This window comes from Oncorhynchus tshawytscha, unplaced genomic scaffold (genome assembly GCF_018296145.1).
Source record: "Oncorhynchus tshawytscha isolate Ot180627B unplaced genomic scaffold, Otsh_v2.0 Un_scaffold_3790_pilon_pilon, whole genome shotgun sequence".
Classification (NCBI taxonomy): Eukaryota; Metazoa; Chordata; class Actinopteri; order Salmoniformes; family Salmonidae; genus Oncorhynchus; species Oncorhynchus tshawytscha.
Window position 1 is genome coordinate 63,905 of NW_024609404.1, and position 18,270 is coordinate 82,174.

The 18,270-nt window shown below is 44.9% G+C and overlaps 1 protein-coding gene across 1 annotated transcript in view; it reads left to right on the forward strand.

Moving 5' to 3' along the window:
- Window positions 1-258: 258 nt before the first annotated feature.
- Window positions 259-18,270, forward strand: part of slc7a9 (solute carrier family 7 member 9) — a 68,240-nt gene continuing 50,228 nt past the window's right edge. Inside the window, exons 1-2 of the mRNA XM_042315185.1 lie at window positions 259-365; window positions 10,387-10,483. The gene's annotated coding sequence lies outside the window, so the exon portion shown is untranslated. The remainder of the gene's footprint in view (window positions 366-10,386; window positions 10,484-18,270) is intronic.

Genomic DNA, 18,270 nt, shown 5'->3' on the forward strand with positions numbered 1-18,270 from the left:
CCTCCCCCACCTCCCTGTCCTCCAGCCCCTGCCTCCCCCACCTCCCTGTTCTCCAGCCCCACCTCCCTGTTCTTCAGCCCCTGCCTCCCCCCACCTCCCTGTTCTCTGGCCCCTGCCTCCCCCCACCTCCCGGTTCTCCAGCCCCACCTCCCTGTTCTTCAGCCCCTGCCTGTACCTCCCTATTCTCCAGCCCCTGCCTCCTGCTTCCTCCCTGATCTCCAGCCCCTGTGTCCTCCAATCAGACGGAGTGTTGAGTTCCTCCTCCCATAATGTGTTCTTTGTCTCAGGGAGACAGTCAGGAGTAGTTGAGACCCACAGAGGAATGTGTTGTGCATCGTAGTAGATCTATCTCCTGCTGCTATCAGGTGAGTCTGCGGTGTTGACGCCAGCTGTGTCAGAGAGGAGAGGAATTTATGTCTGGGGGTTTCAAGTTTAGTCAGTGGGTCTGGAAATGGTGTGTTATTATGAGAGACGGTAGAACAGAACAGAAGAGGACATTAGAACAGTAGAACAGAACAGTAGAACAGTAGAACAGAACAGTAGAGGACAGTAGAACAGTAGAACAGAACAGTAGAGGACAGTAGAACAGTACAGGACAGTAGAACAGTACAGAACAGTAGAGAACAGTAGAACAGTAGAGAACAGTAGAACAGTAGAGAACAGAACAGGCCAGTAGTACAGAACAGAATAGAACAGGACAGGTGTGTGTGCTGATAGGAAATAGAGTGTCATGTAGTGAATTAGATAGGGAATAGTGAATTAGATAGGGAATAGAGTGCCATGTAGTGAATTAGATAGGGAATAGTGAATTAGATAGGGAATAGAGTGTCATGTAGTGAATTAGATAGGGAATAGTGAATTAGATAGGGAATAGAGTGCCATGTAGTGCATTAGATAGGGAATAGGGTGCCATGTAGTGCATTAGATAGGGAATAGTGAATTAGAGATAGGGAATAGAGTGCCATGTAGTGAATTAGATAGGGAATAGTGAATTAGATAGGGAATAGTGAATTAGATAGGGAATAGAGTGCCATGTAGTGAATTAGATAGGGAATAGTGAATTAGATAGGGAATAGTGAATTAGATAGGGAATAGAGTGCCATGTAGTGAATTAGATAGGGAATAGTGAATTAGATAGGGAATAGTGAATTAGATAGGGAATAGAGTGCCATGAAGTGAATTAGATAGGGAATAGATTGCCATGTAGTGAATTAGATAGGGAATAGAGTGGAATTAGATAGCCATGTAGTGCCATGTAGTGAATTAGATAGGGAATAGTGAATTAGATAGGGAATAGGGTGCCATGTAGTGAATTAGATAGGGAATAGAGTGCCATGAAGTGAATTAGATAGGGAATAGATTGCCATGTAGTGAATTAGATAGGGAATAGGGTGCCATGTAGTGCATTAGATAGGGAATAGTGAATTAGATAGGGAATAGAGTGCCATGTAGTGAATTAGATAGGGAATAGTGAATTAGATAGGGAATAGTGAATTAGATAGGGAATAGGGTGTCATGTAGTACATTATATAGGGAATAGAGTGCCATGTAGTGCATTATATAGGGAATAGGGTGTCATGTAGTGCATTATATAGGGAATAGGGTGTCATGTAGTGCACTAGAAAGGGAATAGGGTGTCATGTAGTGCACTATATAGGGAATAGGGTGTCATGTAGTGCACTAGAAAGGGAATAGGGTGCCATGTAGTGCACTATATAGGGAATAGGGTGTCATGTAGTGCACTAGAAAGGGAATAGGGTGTCATGTAGTGCACTAGATAGGGAATAGGGTGTCATGTAGTGCACTAGAAAGGGAATAGGGTGTCATGTAGTGCATTAGATAGGGAATAGGGTGTATTGTAGTGCACTATATAGGGAATAGGGTGCCATTTGGGAGACAGACCTGTGGTGGCCTGACTGTGGTATGTCTGTCTGTCCGTCCTTATGCATCTTTATTTCTGTCTGTCTGTCTGTCTGTCCGTCCATATGCATCTTTATTTCTGTCTGTCTGTCTGTCTGTCTGTCTGTCTGTCTGTCTGTCTGTCTGTCTGTCTGTCTGTCTGTCTGTCTGTCTGTCTGTCTGTCTGTCTGTCTGTCTGTCTGTCTGTCTGTCTGTCTGTCTGTCTGTCTGTCTGTCATTCTGTCTGTCTGTCTGTCTGTCTGTCTGTCTGTCTGTCTGTCTGTCTGTCTGTCTGTCTGTCTGTCTGTCTGTCTGTCTGTCTGTCTGTCTGTCTGTCAATTGTTTTTGCTGCCTAACTCATGCTATCCTAATGTATCATGATAAACATCCCCTTCGTTGACATCACTGTAAAATCACATTGTAATGAGATGCACTTTAGACTAGCACAGTGATGTTATTTTCTGACACTTTATGTAGTTAGCCACTGTATAAGAAGTGCAAGTAAGTAATAGTAATTCATGTTCTGAGACAGGTTAGTTTTACCCTACTGATGATGTGTTGTTGCAATAGTAATCCGTCCGTCGGTCCGTCCGTCCGTCCGTCCGTCCGTCTGTCTGTCTGCCTGAAGTAGAGGATGTAACAGATCAAGCATTAACAGAACCAGGTCATATAAAGTTGTAAACCAATGACAGTTGTTCACAGTATTCACTCTGCTTCACCACATTAAACCTTAACGCTCGTAGCTGTCAGGCTGGCTGACCATCAGGAGAGCTGTTACAGTGTGTGTGTTGTGTGCGGTGTTGTCAAGCACTTGTTGCCTTACATCCTGGAATTAAAATGGATTTCTTGGGGGTTTGTATCATTTGATTTACACAACATGCCAACCACCACTTTGAAGATGCAAAATAGTTTTTATTGTGAAACGAACAAGAAATAAGACAAAAAAAACAGAAAACTTGAACGTGCGAAACTATTCACCCCCTCCAAGTCAATACTTTGTAGAGCCACCTTTTGCAGCAATTACAGCTACAAGTCTCTTGGGGTATGTCTCTATAAGCTTGGCACATCTAGCCACTGGGATTTTTGCCCATTCTTCAAGGCAAAACTGCTCCAGCTCCTTCAAGTTGGATGGGTTCTGCTGGTGTACAGCAATCTTAAGTCGTATCACAGATTCTCAATTGGATTGAGGTCTGGGCTTTGACTAGGCCATTCCAAGACATGTACAGTTCCCCCTTAAACCACTCGAGTGTTGCTTTAGCAGTATGCTTAAGGTCATTGTCCTGCTGGATGGTGAATCTCATTCCTTCAATTCTGACCAGTTTCCCAGTCCCTGCTGATGAAAACATCCCCACAGCATGATGCTGCCACCACCATGCTAATCTGTGGGGATGGCGTTCTCAGGGTGATGGGAGGTGTTGGGTTTGCACCAGACATAACGTTTTCCTTGATGTCCAAAAAGCTACACTTGACCAGAGTACATTCTTCCATATGTTTGGGGAGTCTCCCACATATCTTTTGGCGAACACCAAAAGTGTTTGCTTATTTTTGTCTTAAGCAATGGCTTTTTTTCTGGCCACTCTTCCGTAAAGCCAGGTCTGTGCCCAAACAGTTTGAGCTTCTACTTTTAAAAATCCACCTTCCCAGAAATAAGTCTCTCAATGTTGCCACTTGAGACGCCCCTCTGCCCCCAGCTGTGCCCATATGTGGATTAATTGTCCCCCATTTATCTTCAGAGTTTGTACTGTTAGGTGACCTAAACTGGGATATGTTTAACACCCCAGCAGTCCTACAATCTAAGATAGATTCCCTCAATCTCACACAAATTATAAAGGAACCTACCAGGTACAACCCTAAATCCGTAAACACGGGCTTCCTCATAGATATCATCCTGACCAACCTGCCCTCTAAATACACCTCTGCTGTCTTCAACCAGCGATCACAGCCTCATTGCCTGTGTCCGTAATGGGTCCGTGGACAAACGAGCACCCCTCATCACTGTCAAATTCTCCTTAAAACACTTCAGTGAGCAGGCCTTTCTAATCAACCTGGCTCAGGTATCCTGGAAGGATATTGACCTCATTCCATCAGTAGAGGATGCCTGGTTATTCTTTAAAACTGCCTTGCTCACCATCTTAAAAACACATGCCCCATTCAAAAAATGTAGGACTAAGAACAGATATAGCCCTTTGTTCACTCCAGACTTGACTACCCTTGACCAGCACAAAAACATCCTGTGGCGTACTGCATTAGCATCGAATAGCCCCCGAGATATGCAACTTTTCAGGGAAGTCAGGAACCAATAGAAACAGGCAGTACGGAAAGGAAAAGCTAGCTTTTTCAAACAGAAATTTGCATCCTGCAGCACAAACTCCAAAAAGTTATGGGACACTGTAAAGTCCATGGAGAATAAGAGCACCTCCTCCCATCTGCCCGCTGCACTGAGGCTAGGAAACACTGTCACCACCGATAAATCTATGATAATCGAGAATTTCAATAAGCATTTCTCTACGGTTGGCCATGCTTTCCACCTGGCTACCCCTACCTCGGTCAACAGCTCTGTACCCCCACAGCAACTTGCCCAAGCCTCCCCATTTCTCCTTCAGCCAAATCCAGCTGATGTTCTGAAAGAGCTGCAAAATCTGGAACCCTACAAATCAGCCGGGCTAGACAATCTGGACCCTCTCTTTCTAAAATGATCCACCGCAATTGTTGCAACCCCTATTACTAGCCTGTTCAACCTCTGTTTCGTATTGTCTAACATCCCTAAAGATTGGAATGCTGCCGCGGTCATCCCCCTCTTCAAAGGGGGAGACACTCTTGACCCAAGCTGATACAGACCTATATCCATCCTACCCTGCCTTTCTAAGGTCTTCGAAAGCCAAGTTAACAAACAGATCACCGACCATTTCGAATCCCACCGTACCTTCTCTGCTATGCAATCTGTTTTCTGAGCTGGTCATGGGTGCACCTCAGCCACACTCAAGGTCCTAAATGATTTCATAACCGCCATTGATAAAAGACAATACAGTGCCGCCATCTTCATCGACCTGCCAAGGCATTCAATGTGGTAACAAACCTCCAGACGAGCTTCAATGCCATACAACACTCCTTCCGTGGCCTCCAACTGCTCTTAAATGCATGTAAAACTAAATGCATGCTCTTCAACCGATCGCTGCCCACACCCACCTACCCGTCTAGCATCACTACTCTGGACTTAGAATGTGTGGACAACTACAAAAACCTAGGTGTCTTGTTAGACTGTATACTCTCCTTCTAGACTCACATTAAGCATCTCCAATCCAAAATTAATTATAGAATCGGCTTCCTATTTCGCAACAAACTATCCTTCACTCATGCTGCTAAACATACCCTCTTAAAACTGACCATCCTACCACTTCTTGACTTCGGCGATGTCATTTACAAATTAGCCTCCAACACTCAACAAATCGGATGTAGTCTATCACCGTGCCATCTGTTATGTCACCAAATCCCCATATACTACCCACCACTGAGACCTGCATGCTCTCATTGACTGGCCCTCGATTCATATTTGTCGCCAAACCCACTGGTTCCTGGTCATTTACAGTCGTGGCCAAAAGTATTGACAATGACACAAATATAAATTTTCACAAAGTCTGCTGCCTCAGTTTGTATGATGGCAATTTGCATATGCTCCAGAATGTTATGAAGAGTGATCAGATGAATTGCAATTAATGGCAAAGTCCCTCTTTGCCATGCAAGTGAACTGAATCGCCCCAAAAACATTTTGACTGCATTTCAGCCCTGCCACAAAAGGACCAGCTGACATCATGTCAGTGATTCTCTCGTTAACACAGGTGTGAGTGTTGAAGAGGACAAGGCTGGAGATCACTCTGTCATGCTGATTGAGTTCAAATAACAGACTGGAAGCTTCAAAAGGAGGGTGGTGCTGGGAATCATTGTACTTCCTCTGTCAACCATGGTTATCTGCAAGGAAACACGTGCCGTCATCATTGAATTGCACAAAAAGGGCTTCACAGGCAAGGATATTGCTGCCAGTAAGATTGCACCTAAATCAACCATTTATTGGATCATCAAGAACTTCAAGGAGAGCAGTTCAATTGTTGTGAAGAAGGCTTCAGGGCTCCAAAGAAAGTCCAGCAAGCGCCAGGACCGTCTCCTAAAGTTGATTCAGCTGCAGGATTGTGACAACACCAGTACAGAGCTTGCTCAGGAATGGCAGCAGGCAGGTGTGAGTGCATCTGCACGCACAGTGAGGTGAAGACTTTTGGAGGATGGCCTGGTGTCAGGAAGGGCAGCAAAGAAGCCACTTCTCTCCAGGAAAAACATCAGGGACAGACTGATATTCTGCAAAAAGTACAGGGATTGGACTGTTGAGGACTGGGGTAAAGTCATTTTCTCTGATGAATCTCCTTTCCGACTGTTTGGGGCATCTGGAAAAAGCTTGTCAGAAGAAAACAAGGTGAGCGCTACCATCAGTCCTGTGTCATGCCAACGGTAAAGCATCCTGAGAACATTCATGTGTGGGGTTGCTTCTCAGCCAAGGGAGTGGGCTCTCTCACAATTTTGCCTAAGAACACAGCCATGAATAAAGAATGGTACCAAAACGTCCTCCGAGAGCAACATCTCCCAACCATCCAGGATCAGTTTGGTGACTAACCATGCCTTTTCCAGCATGATGGCACCTTGCCATAAGGCAAAAGTGATAACTAAGTGGCTCGGGGAACAAAACATTGATATTTTGGGTCCATGGCCAGGAAACTCCCCAGACCTTAATCCCATTGAGAACTTGTGGTCAATCCTCAAGAGGCGGGTGGACAAACAAAAACAAACAAATTCTGACAAACTCTAAGCATTGATTATGCAAGAATGGGCTGCCATCAGTGAACCAAAGGTTAATTGACAGCATGCCAGGACGGATTGCAGAGTTCTTGAAAAACAAGGGTCAACACTGCAGATATTGACTCTTTGCATCAACTTCATGTAATTGTCAATAAAAGCCCTTGACACTTATGAAATGCTTGTAATGCTTGTCATCCCCAAAGCAAAATCCTAATTTGTCCTTTCCTTCCAGTTCTCTGCTGCCAATGACTTGCAAAAATCACTGGAGTCTTATATCTCCCTCACTAACTTCATGCATCAGCTGTCAGAGCAGCTTACCAATCACTGCATCTGTACCACAGCCCATCTGTAAATTGCCCACCCAACCACCTCATCCCCATATTGTTAGTTATTTATTTTTGCTCCTTTGCACCCCAGTATCTCTACTTGTACATTAATCTTCTGCACATCTATCACTCCAGTGTTTAATTGCTCAATTGTAATTATTTCGCCACTATGGCCTATTTATTGCCTTTACCTCCCTAATCTTATTTCATTTGCACACACTGTACATAGATTTTTCTATTGTGTTATTGACTACTTTTGTTAATTGCACGTGTAACTCTGTGTTGTTAATATCACACTGCTTTGCTTTATCTTGGTCAGGTCGCAGTTGTAAATGAGAACTTGTTCTCAACTGGCTGTCACACCCTGACCTTAGATACCTCTGTTTTTCTATATATTTTGGTTAGGTCAGGGTGTGACTAGGGTGGGTACTCTGGGGCGGCAGGGTAGCCTAGTGGTTAGCGTGTTGGACTAGTAACCGAAAGGTTGCAAGTTCAATTCCCCAAGCTTACAAGTACAAATCTGTCGTTCTGCCCCTGAACAGGTAGTTAACCCACTGTTTCTAGGCCGTCATTGAAAATAAGAATTTGTTCTCAACTTGCCTAGTTGAATAAAGGTAAAATAATAACTCTAGTTTTTGTATGTTTAGGGGTTTTTGTATGTCTATTTAGGCCGAATATGGTTCCCAATCATAGACAGCTGTTTATCGTTATCTCTGATTGGGCATCATATTTAGGTAGCCATTTCGTTTGTTATTTTTGTTGGTTTGTTCGGTGTTCATTCATTAAAAGAGAATGTGCCTTGGTCTAATCATTACGACGAATGTGACACTGGCCTACCTGGTTTAAATAAAGGTGAAATAAAATAATACATTTATAAAAGCCCATCTCTGTGGAGTGTACAGCTTAAAGTGGTCCTATGGATACTCCAATCTTCGCTGTGGAGCTTTGCAGCTCCTTCAGGGTTATCTTTGCTCTCTTTATTTCCCCTCTGATTAATGCCCTCCTTGCCTGGTCTGTGAGTTTTGGTGGACGGCCCTCTCTTGGCAGGTTTGATGTGGTGCAATATTCTTTCAATTTTTTAATAATGGATTTAATGGTGCTCTGTAGGATGTTCAAAGTTTAGGATATTTTTTTACAACCCAACCCTGATCTGTACTTCTCTACAACTTTGCCCCCGACCTGTTTGGAGAGCTCCTTCCTACAGCATATGATCTGGAGGACTCACTAAACAGAGAACATCCCTGGTCATCCCTACTGCCTCTGATCTGGAGGAGTCACTAAACGGAGAACATCCCTGGTCATCCCTACTGCCTCTGATCTGGAGGACTCACTAAACAGAGAACATCCCTGGTCATCCCTACTGCCTCTGATCTGGAGGACTCACTAAACAGAGAACATCCCTGGTCATCCCTACTGCCTCTGATCTGGAGGACTCACTAAACAGAGAACATCCCTGGTCATCCCTACTGCCTCTAATCTGGAGGACTCACTAAACAGAGAACATCCCTGGTCATCCCTACTGCCTCTGATCTGGAGGACTCACTAAACAGAGAACATCCCTGGTCATCCCTACTGCCTCTGATCTGGAGGACTCACTAAACAGAGAACATCCCTGGTCATCCCTACTGCCTCTGATCTGGAGGACTCACTAAACAGAGAACATCCCTGGTCATACCCCTGATCTGACTCACTAAACAGAGAACATCCCTGGTCATCTGGATCTGGAGGACTCACTAAACAGAGAACATCCCTGGTCATCCCTACTGCCTCTGATCTGGAGGACTCACTAAACAGAGAACATCCCTGGTCATCCCTACTGCCTCTGATCTGGAGGACTCACTAAACAGAGAACATCCCTGGTCATCCCTACTGCCTCTGATCTGGAGGACTCACTAAACAGAGAACATCCCTGGTCATCCCTACTGCCTCTAATCTGGAGGACTCACTAAACAGAGAACATCCCTGGTCATCCCTACTGCCTCTGATCTGGAGGACTCACTAAACAGAGAACATCCCTGGTCATCCCCACTGCCTCTGATCTGGAGGACTCACTAAACAGAGAACATCCCTGGTCATCCCTGGTCCCTACTGCCTCTGATCTGGAGGACTCACTAAACAGAGAACATCCCTGGTCATCCCTACTGCCTCTGATCTGGAGGACTCACTAAACAGAGAACATCCCTGGTCATGCCCTGATCTGGAGGACTCACTAAACAGAGAACATCCCTGGTCTCTAATCTGATCTGGACTCACTAAACAGAGAACATCCCTGGTCATCCCCACTGCCTCTGATCTGGAGGACTCACTAAACAGAGAACATCCCTGGTCATCCCTACTGCCTCTGATCTGGAGGACTCACTAAACAGAGAACATCCCTGGTCATCCCTACTGCCTCTGATCTGGAGGACTCACTAAACAGAGAACATCCCTGGTCATCCCTACTGCCTCTGATCTGGAGGACTCACTAAACAGAGAACATCCCTGGTCATCCCTACTGCCTCTGATCTGGAGGACTCACTAAACAGAGAACATCCCTGGTCATCCCTACTGCCTCTGATCTGGAGGACTCACTAAACAGAGAACATCCCTGGTCATCCCTACTGCCTCTGATCTGGAGGACTCACTAAACAGAGAACATCCCTGGTCATCCCTACTGCCTCTGATCTGGAGGACTCACTAAACAGAGAACATCCCTGATCTGGAGGACTCACTAAACAGAGAACATCCCTGGTCACTGCCTCTGATCTGGAGGACTCACTAAACAGAGAACATCCCTGGTCATCCCTACTGCCTCTGATCTGGAGGACTCACTAAACAGAGAACATCCCTGGTCATCCCTACTGCCTCTGATCTGGAGGACTCACTAAACAGAGAACATCCCTACTGCCTCTGATCTGGAGGACTCACTAAACAGAGAACATCCCTACTGCCTCTGATCTGGAGGACTCACTAAACACAAATGCTTTGTTTTTAAATTATGTTGGAGTGTTTGAGTGTGACCATGTCTATCTGTAAATTAAAAAAACACATCTGCTTTGCTTAATAAAATTAATATATTTATTTTCTCAACTTCATTTACTTTTGATACTTCAGTACATCCAAAACCAAAGACTTTTAGACCTTTACTCAAGTAGTATTTTAGTGGGTGACTTTCACTTTTACTTGTCATTTTGTCACTTGAGTCATTTTCTATGAAGGTATCTTTACTTTTACGAACGTATGACAATTGAGTACTTTTTCCACCACTGTGTGTGTGTGTGTGTGTGTGTGTGTGTGTGTGTGTGTGTAAGCATTTCCAATATGTGCATCTTCGTTTCAGCTTCCAGAGAGATATCTGAAGACGTCCCTGGTTTCCTGCATCAAACACAACGACAAGCATTTCTACACAGGAGGTTGGAATCATTTCTACACAGGAGGTGGGTATCATTTCTACACAGGAGGTGGGTATCATTTCTACACAGGAGGTGGGTATCATTTCTACACAGGAGGTGGGTATCATTTCTACACAGGAGGTGGGTATCATTCCTATACAGGAGGTGGGTATCATTTCTACACAGGAGGTGGGTATCATTTCTACACAGGAGGTGGAATCATTTCTACACAGGAGGTGGGAATCATTTCTACACAGGAGGTGGGTATCATTTCTACACAGGAGGTGGGTATCATTTCTACACAGGAGGTGGGTATCATTTCTACACAGGAGGTGGGTATCATTTCTACACAGGAGGTGGGTATAATTTCTATACAGGAGGTGGGTATCTAAGATCCTATCTAAGATTCTAGAGAGCATCCAATATTAGCCTGGTCACAGATCTGTTATGTAAAGAGAAAACCCATATAGAGGACAGACTGACCAGGCTAACACCATTTAGAGGACAGACTGACCAGTCTAACACCATATAGAGGACAGACTGACCAGGCTAACACCATATAGAGGACAGACTGACCAGGCTAACACCATATAGAGGACAGACTGACCAGGCTAACACCATATAGAGGACAGACTGACCAGGCTAACACCTAGAGGACAGACAAACAGACACCAGGCTATAGAGGACAGACAAACAGACTGACCAGGCTAACACCATATAGAGGACAGACAAACAGACTGACCAGTCTAACACCATAGAGAGGACAGACAAACAGACTGACCAGGCTAACACCATATAGAGGACAGACTGACACCAGACAAACAGACTGACCAACACCATATAGACAAACAGACTGACCAGGCTAACACCATATAGAACAGACTGACCAGGCTAACACCATATAGAGGACAGACTGACCAGGCTAATCACCATATAGAGGACAGAGAGACTGACCAGACTGACCAGGCTCATATAGAGGACAGACACCCTAACATATAAAGAGACAGACTGACCAGGCTAACACCAGAACAGACTGACCAGGCTAACACCACCATAAAGAGGACAGACTGACCAGGCTATCACCATATAGAGACAGACTGACCAGGACAAACAGACTGACCAGGCTAACACCATATAGAGGACAGACTGACCAGGCTAACACCATAAAGAGGACAGACTGACCAGGCTATCACCATATAGAGGACAGACTGACCAGGCTATCACCATAAAGAGGACAGACTGACCAGGCTAACACCATATAGAGGACAGACTGACCAGGCTAACACCATATAGAGGGCAGACAAACAGACTGACCAGGCTAATACCACCCGGGGTGGCAGTGTAGCCTAGTGGTTAGAGCATTGCACTAGTAACCGAAAGGTTGCAAGTTCAAATCCCCGAACTGACAAGGTACAAAATCTGTCGTTCTGCCCTTGAACAGGCAGTTAAACCACTGTACCTTGGCCGTCATTGAAAATAAGAATTTGTTCTTAACTGACTTGCCTAGTAAAATAAAGGTAAAAAAAAAATAGAGGACAGACTATCCAGTGCACTATATAGGGAATTGGGTGCCATTTTGGACGCCCCTGGTACCTCACTATATTAAAATATATATTGACCGTATATTGTGGCAAAGAAGGGGGTCGAGTGATAAATGGCAGATATGTGAGAGCAGAACTAATAAACGGGCTCTGCCCGATCACTAAAATGGCCATCCTGATCAGAACTACAGATCACAAAATGGCCGACCGTTAAACACTCAAATTCCCAGAAGCAAGCGGAACGATCGGAAGGTGGGGCCGACCCACAGATAAGGGGTCAAGAAAAACCAGGAAGAGAGAAAGGAAGGGGCTGGGGGATCTGTTAACTATAGAGAAAGAGGAAGTGACAATATATATCGGCTGGATTTACTGTGCATGACCTGAACTGTCTGGACCTGTTGGCGTTTGGACCTGGACCTACTGAGAACCCGATTTGTGTACCAAATCCTGCTTTCCTTGACCACACCTGTGGCCTGGGAGGACCAGGATGGAGAAACCAACATACAGCTCTGTCCTGTTCGAAATAACTTTCATTATGGGGTGATTTTGGTGAGAGTCTCCCACTTCATTTGTGACAAACTCTCCTAACCTTGAAGAGGTTTGTTACACGTGGTGGAGAATGCGGGCACAGTGTGGCCTGAAGTGGATAAAGGGACTAACCATACTGCTGGTTAGGTAGAGGAAAATATATATTTTTTAAAGTATTCTGTTAGCACTCCAAAGAGGAGTCAGGTTTTATTTGTTGTGGCTTTGTTTGTTTTGTACAGTTTGCTTAGGGAAAATGAGTATGGAGGCCATACAGGCACTGTTACAAGCAGCGGCAGCCCAATAAGTGGCATCTAGAGCTCAACAAATAGCTCATCAGGATGCAATGCGAATGCATCAGGACACATTACAGGTCCAGCACTGCACCAACCAGCTGCTCAGAGAGGAGCAAGAGAGAAACACCCAGGAGTTAAGAGAAGGCCCAAAGGGGGGCTCAGTTTCGAGCTGCAAATACCCAGAGGCGGGAAGGAGGAAAATGACCAAGAAGGAATATGTGGAAGCATCAGCACCTTCAAAAGGACGGCAGAGCGCGAGAGAGAAGTGACCAAAAGAAGAATGGGCAGGACTTCTTGCACCATACCTGGTAGGGGACGCTCAAAAAGAGTATTTCAATCTTGAGTTGAAAGTCAGGATACCCCAAAGCCTTAGTGAGCATACAAACGGAGGACGAGCTGCTGGATTATGAGATCAGTGTGGTCCAGAAGATGCCGTATGATATAATACTGGGTAGATACTTTCCTAACTTTGCGAGGTTAGGCCAAAATAACAGCATATTTGAGAAGCCCAACACTCCTGACCAAGCAGGAAGTATAGTGGGCTCGCTACCCAAATCCGCAAGAGAGCACCAATGCATTCTGGTCATCCTAAATTATGCCACTCGCTACCCAGAAGCCATTCCCCTTCGGACGATGGCTTCCAAAAATATCGCTATGGAATTAGTGCTCTTGTTCACCAGTTTAGGGATTCCAAAGAAGATCCTTACTGACCAGGGGACCCCCTTTATCCAGCCTTATGGCAGACCTTTGTAAGATGTGGCAGGTGAAACAGCTGAGGACATCAGTTTACCATCCGCAGACGGATGGGCTGGTTGAGAGATTCAACCGCACCCTGAAGTCAATGCTAAGGAAGGTAATTGATAAGAGTGGGAAAAACTGGGATTAACTTAACTGATGTTTGCCATTAAAGAGGTTCCCCAAGCCTCGCTGTTGGTTTTCACCCTATGAGCTTGTACAGTGGGGCAAAAAAACTATTTAGTCAGCCACCAATTGTGCAAGTTCTCCCACTTAAAAAGATGAGAGATGTAATTTTCATCATAGGTACACTTCAACTATGACAGACAAAATGAGGGAAAAAAATCCAGAAAATCACATTGTAGGATTTTTTATTTATTTATTTGCAATTTATGTTGGAAAATAAGTATTTGGTCACCTACAAACAAGCAAGATTCTGGCTCTCACAGACCTGTAACTTCTTTAAGAGGCTCCTCTGTCCTCCACTCGTTACCTGTATTAATGGCACCTGTTTGAACGTGTTATCAGTATAAAAGACACCTGTCCACAACCTCAAACAGTCCCACTCCAAACTCCACTATGGCCAAGACCAAAGAGCTGTCAAAGGACACCAGAAACAAAATTGTAGACCTGCACCAGGCTGGGAAGACTGAATCTGCAATAGGTAAGCAGCTTGGTTTGAAGAAATCAACTGTGGGAGAATTTATTAGGAAATGGAAGACATACAAGACCACTGATAATCTCCCTCAATCTGGGGCTCCACGCAAGATCTCACCCCGTGGGGTCAAAATGATCACAAGAACAGTGAGCAAAAATCCCAAACCAACACGGGGGGGGGGCCTAGTGAATGACTTGCAGAGAGCTGGGACCAAAGTAACAAAGCCTACCATCAGTAACACACTACGCCGCCAGGGACTCAAATCCTGCAGTGCCAGACGTGTCCCCCTGCTTATTAAGCCAGTACATGTCCAGGCCCGTCTGAAGTTTGCTAGAGAGCATTTGGATGATCCAGAAGAAGATTGGGAGAATGTCATATGGTCAGATGAAACAAAAATAGAACGTTTTGGTAAAAACTCAACTCGTCGTGTTTGGAGGACAAAGATTGCTGGGGGTGGAAACATCATGCTTTGGGGCTGTTTTTCTGATCCGTGTAAAGGAAAGAATGAATGGGGCCATGTATCATGAGATTTTGAGTGAAAACCTCCTTCCATCAGCAAGGGCAGTGAAGATGAAACGTGGCTGGGTCTTTCAGCATGACAATGATCCCAAACACACCGCCCGGGCAACAAAGGAGTGGCTTCGTAAGAAGCATTTCAAGGTCCCGGAGTGGCCTAGCCAGTCTCCAGATCTCAACCCCATAGAAAATCTTTGGAGGGAGTTGAAAGTCCATGTTGCCCAGCAACAGCCCCAAACATCACTGCTCTAGAGGAGATCTGCATGGAGGAATGGGCCAAAATACCAGCAACAGTGTGTGAAAACCTTGTGAAGATTTACAGAAAATGTTTGACCTCTGTCATTGCCAACAAAGGGTATATAACAAAGTATGTAGATAAACTTTTGTCATTGACCAAATACTTATTTTCCACCATAATTTGCAAATAAATTCATTAAAAATCCTACAATGTGATTTTCTGGATTTTTTTTCTCATTTTGTCTGTCATAGTTGAAGTGTACCTATGATGACAATTACAGGCCCCTCTCATCTTTTTAAGTGGGAGAACTTGCACAATTGGTGGCTGACTAAATACTTTTTTGCCCCACTGTACTTCTGTTATAGAGCACATCACAGCAATGCAAGACAGGATAGTCATGCCCATCGTCAGAGAGCACATGAGGCAAGCACAAGAGCACCACCGGCACACTTATAACCGGCAGGCTACCCTGAGGGAATTAGTGCTGGTCCCCACGGTAGAGCGTAAACTACTAGCTATATGGAAAGGACCGTAATGAAGTGCTGGAGAGAACAGAAGTTAACCTGTTGAAAAAGTTTCCAAAACTGTCAAAATATTGTCTGTGAGTATATCAGAACTGTTATTGCAGGCGAAAACCTGAGGAAAATCCAACAAGGAAGTGCCTAAAAGAAACGAATCTCCCTGTTCCATTGCATTCCTTCCATAATTTAAAGGGATATCAACCATATTCCTTTCCATATGGCTTTCACATGGTGTGAACAGTCTTTAGACATAGTTTCAGGCTTTTATTCTGAAAAATGAGCGAGATGGATCACATCGCGTCAGTGGATGGCTGGGTGCCAGCAGAGTTTTGTATGCGCAACAGCTTGGAGCAGACATTTTCTCTCTCTCTCCTATTGAAAAAGCTACGGTCCGGTTGAAATATTATCGATTATTTATTGTAAAAACAACCTGAGGATTTATTATAAAAACGCTTGACATGTTTCTACGAACTTTACAGATACTATTTGGAATTTTCATCTGTCCGTCATGACCTGCACGAGCCTGTGGATTTCTGAACAAAATGCGCCAACCAAATGGAGGTTTTTGGATATAAAAAGAATCTTTATCAAACAAAATGAACATTTATTGTGTAACTGGGAGTCTCGTGAGTGCAAACATCCGAAGATCATCAAAGGTAAGCAATTCATTTTATAGTTTTTCTGACTTTCGTGACCAATCTACTTTGCTGCCAGCTGTTTGTAATGCTGCCAGCTTTTTGTAATGTTTTGTTTGTAATGTTTTGTCTGCTGAGAGAGATGTCCTAACATAACGCTTTGATAGCTTTTGCTGTAAAGCTTTTTTGAAATTTGACACACCAGGTGGATTAACAACAAACTAAGCTGAGTTTTGCTATATTGCACTTGTGATTTCATCAAAATTAAATATTTTCAGTAATTTAATTTGAATTTGGCGCTCTGCAATTCAGCGGATGTTGACGAAAATGATCCTGCTAACGGGATGGGTGCGCCAAGAAGTTTATTATCGGATCCGACAGCCAAGTTGTCGGCCCCCGGAACAAATCTATCAAATTAACCAGTTAAAAGCATGGCGAGAGAGAGAAACACATTGTCACGTACCCCATACCCACTCAGGAGGCAGCCGAAGTGCATGTTTCACCTCTCTGTCCCCAGCACAAGTACAGGAAGTAAAGACCCTGGTTCATAAAAACAAAGATGTGTTTTCATGGATACCAGGCCGAACTGAGGTTACGGCTCATGATATTGTTTCCCTACCAGGGAGAGAATTAAGCACGAGGCCGTATCGGGTACCCAAGGCTCGTCGAGCTGCGATTAGAGCAGAGAAAAATGTTGACAGATGGAGTGGTAGAAGAGTCACATAGGGTCTAGCCCAATTGTGATGGTCTCCAAGCATGATGGGTCTTGGCGGTTTTGAAATTGTTTTCAGAAGGTAAATTACATCTCCAAGTGTGATGCCTAGCCAATGCCCCGAGTAGATGGACTGCTGGAGAAAACTGGTAACGCTCTGTACATTACGACCCTGGACCTAGCCAAAGGTTACTGGAAAATTCCTTTGACCCCCAGAGCCGAAGAAAAGACAGCCTTTGCAACCCCTGACGGTTTGTTTCAATACACCGTCAAGCCATTTGGATTACGCAGGGGCCCACCTTTCAACGGCTCATGGACCAAGTCCTGAAACCCGCACAGAGCTTACGCTGCAACCTATTCAGATGATGTGGGGATCTACAGCCCAGATTGGGAATCTCACTTACCCCAGGTACAGGCAGCGCTAGACGCCCTTAGAAAGGCAGAGCTCACAGCAAACCCTGCCAAATGTTACGTGGGGTTAGAGGAAACCGAGTATCTGGGATACACCGTGGGAAGATCAAATCCCAACTGAAGATGGTGGAGGCAATTAGAGGGCCGAGACCAGAAAACAAGAAGCAGGATCGAGCCTTCCTAGGGTTGACCGGTTACTACCGGAAGTTCGTCCCAAGTTGTGCCACAGTGGCCGCCCTACTCACTGACATGACTAGAGCCAGAGGACCAAAACATGGTCAAATGGGATGAAAGGGCCACCAAAGGATTTAGGACATTACAGGAGGCTCTCTGCTGTAATCCAGTGCTGGTGATACCAGACTTTGAGAGAGAGAGAGTTGTTCAGACGGATGCCTCAGAGGTCGGCTTGGGAGCTGTGCTCTACCAAGAGGTAGAAGGGGTGGAACACCCCATCCTGTTTTTAAGCAGGAAGCTGGAACCACGGGAGACCAACTACTCAGTCGTTGAGAAAGAGGCTCTGGCAGTAAAGTGGCCTCTAGAAAGCGTGAAATACTACCTGCTAGGGCGCCACTTCACCCTCATCAGTGACCAAGCCCCACTCACCTGGATGCATAGAGCAAAAGAGAAGAACGCTCGAGTGGTTTTTTGAGTCTCCAACCATTTCACTTTCACCAACTGACTTGTTGGAAAGGTGGCTCCTGTGATGGTGCCACGTTTAATGTCACTGAGCTTTTCAGTTCTGGCCATTCTACTGCCAATGTTTGTCTATAGAGATAGGGAATAGGGAGCTATTTGGCTATGGTCAAAGGTGGTGCCCTATATAGGGTGCCATTTGGCTCTGGTCAACAGTAATGCCCTATATAGAGAATAGGGAGCCATTTGGGATCCAGCCTGTGAGCTGTTTACCAGAGCATACCTCATCAGAACCGGACTTATGTGATTTGAGTGTTATGTGGTTTAATAGGAATGTGCATCTTTCCCTCTCAATTTTATACACAAATCAATGTGATTCGGTTAGATTCGATACGATGAACAACATTTTTG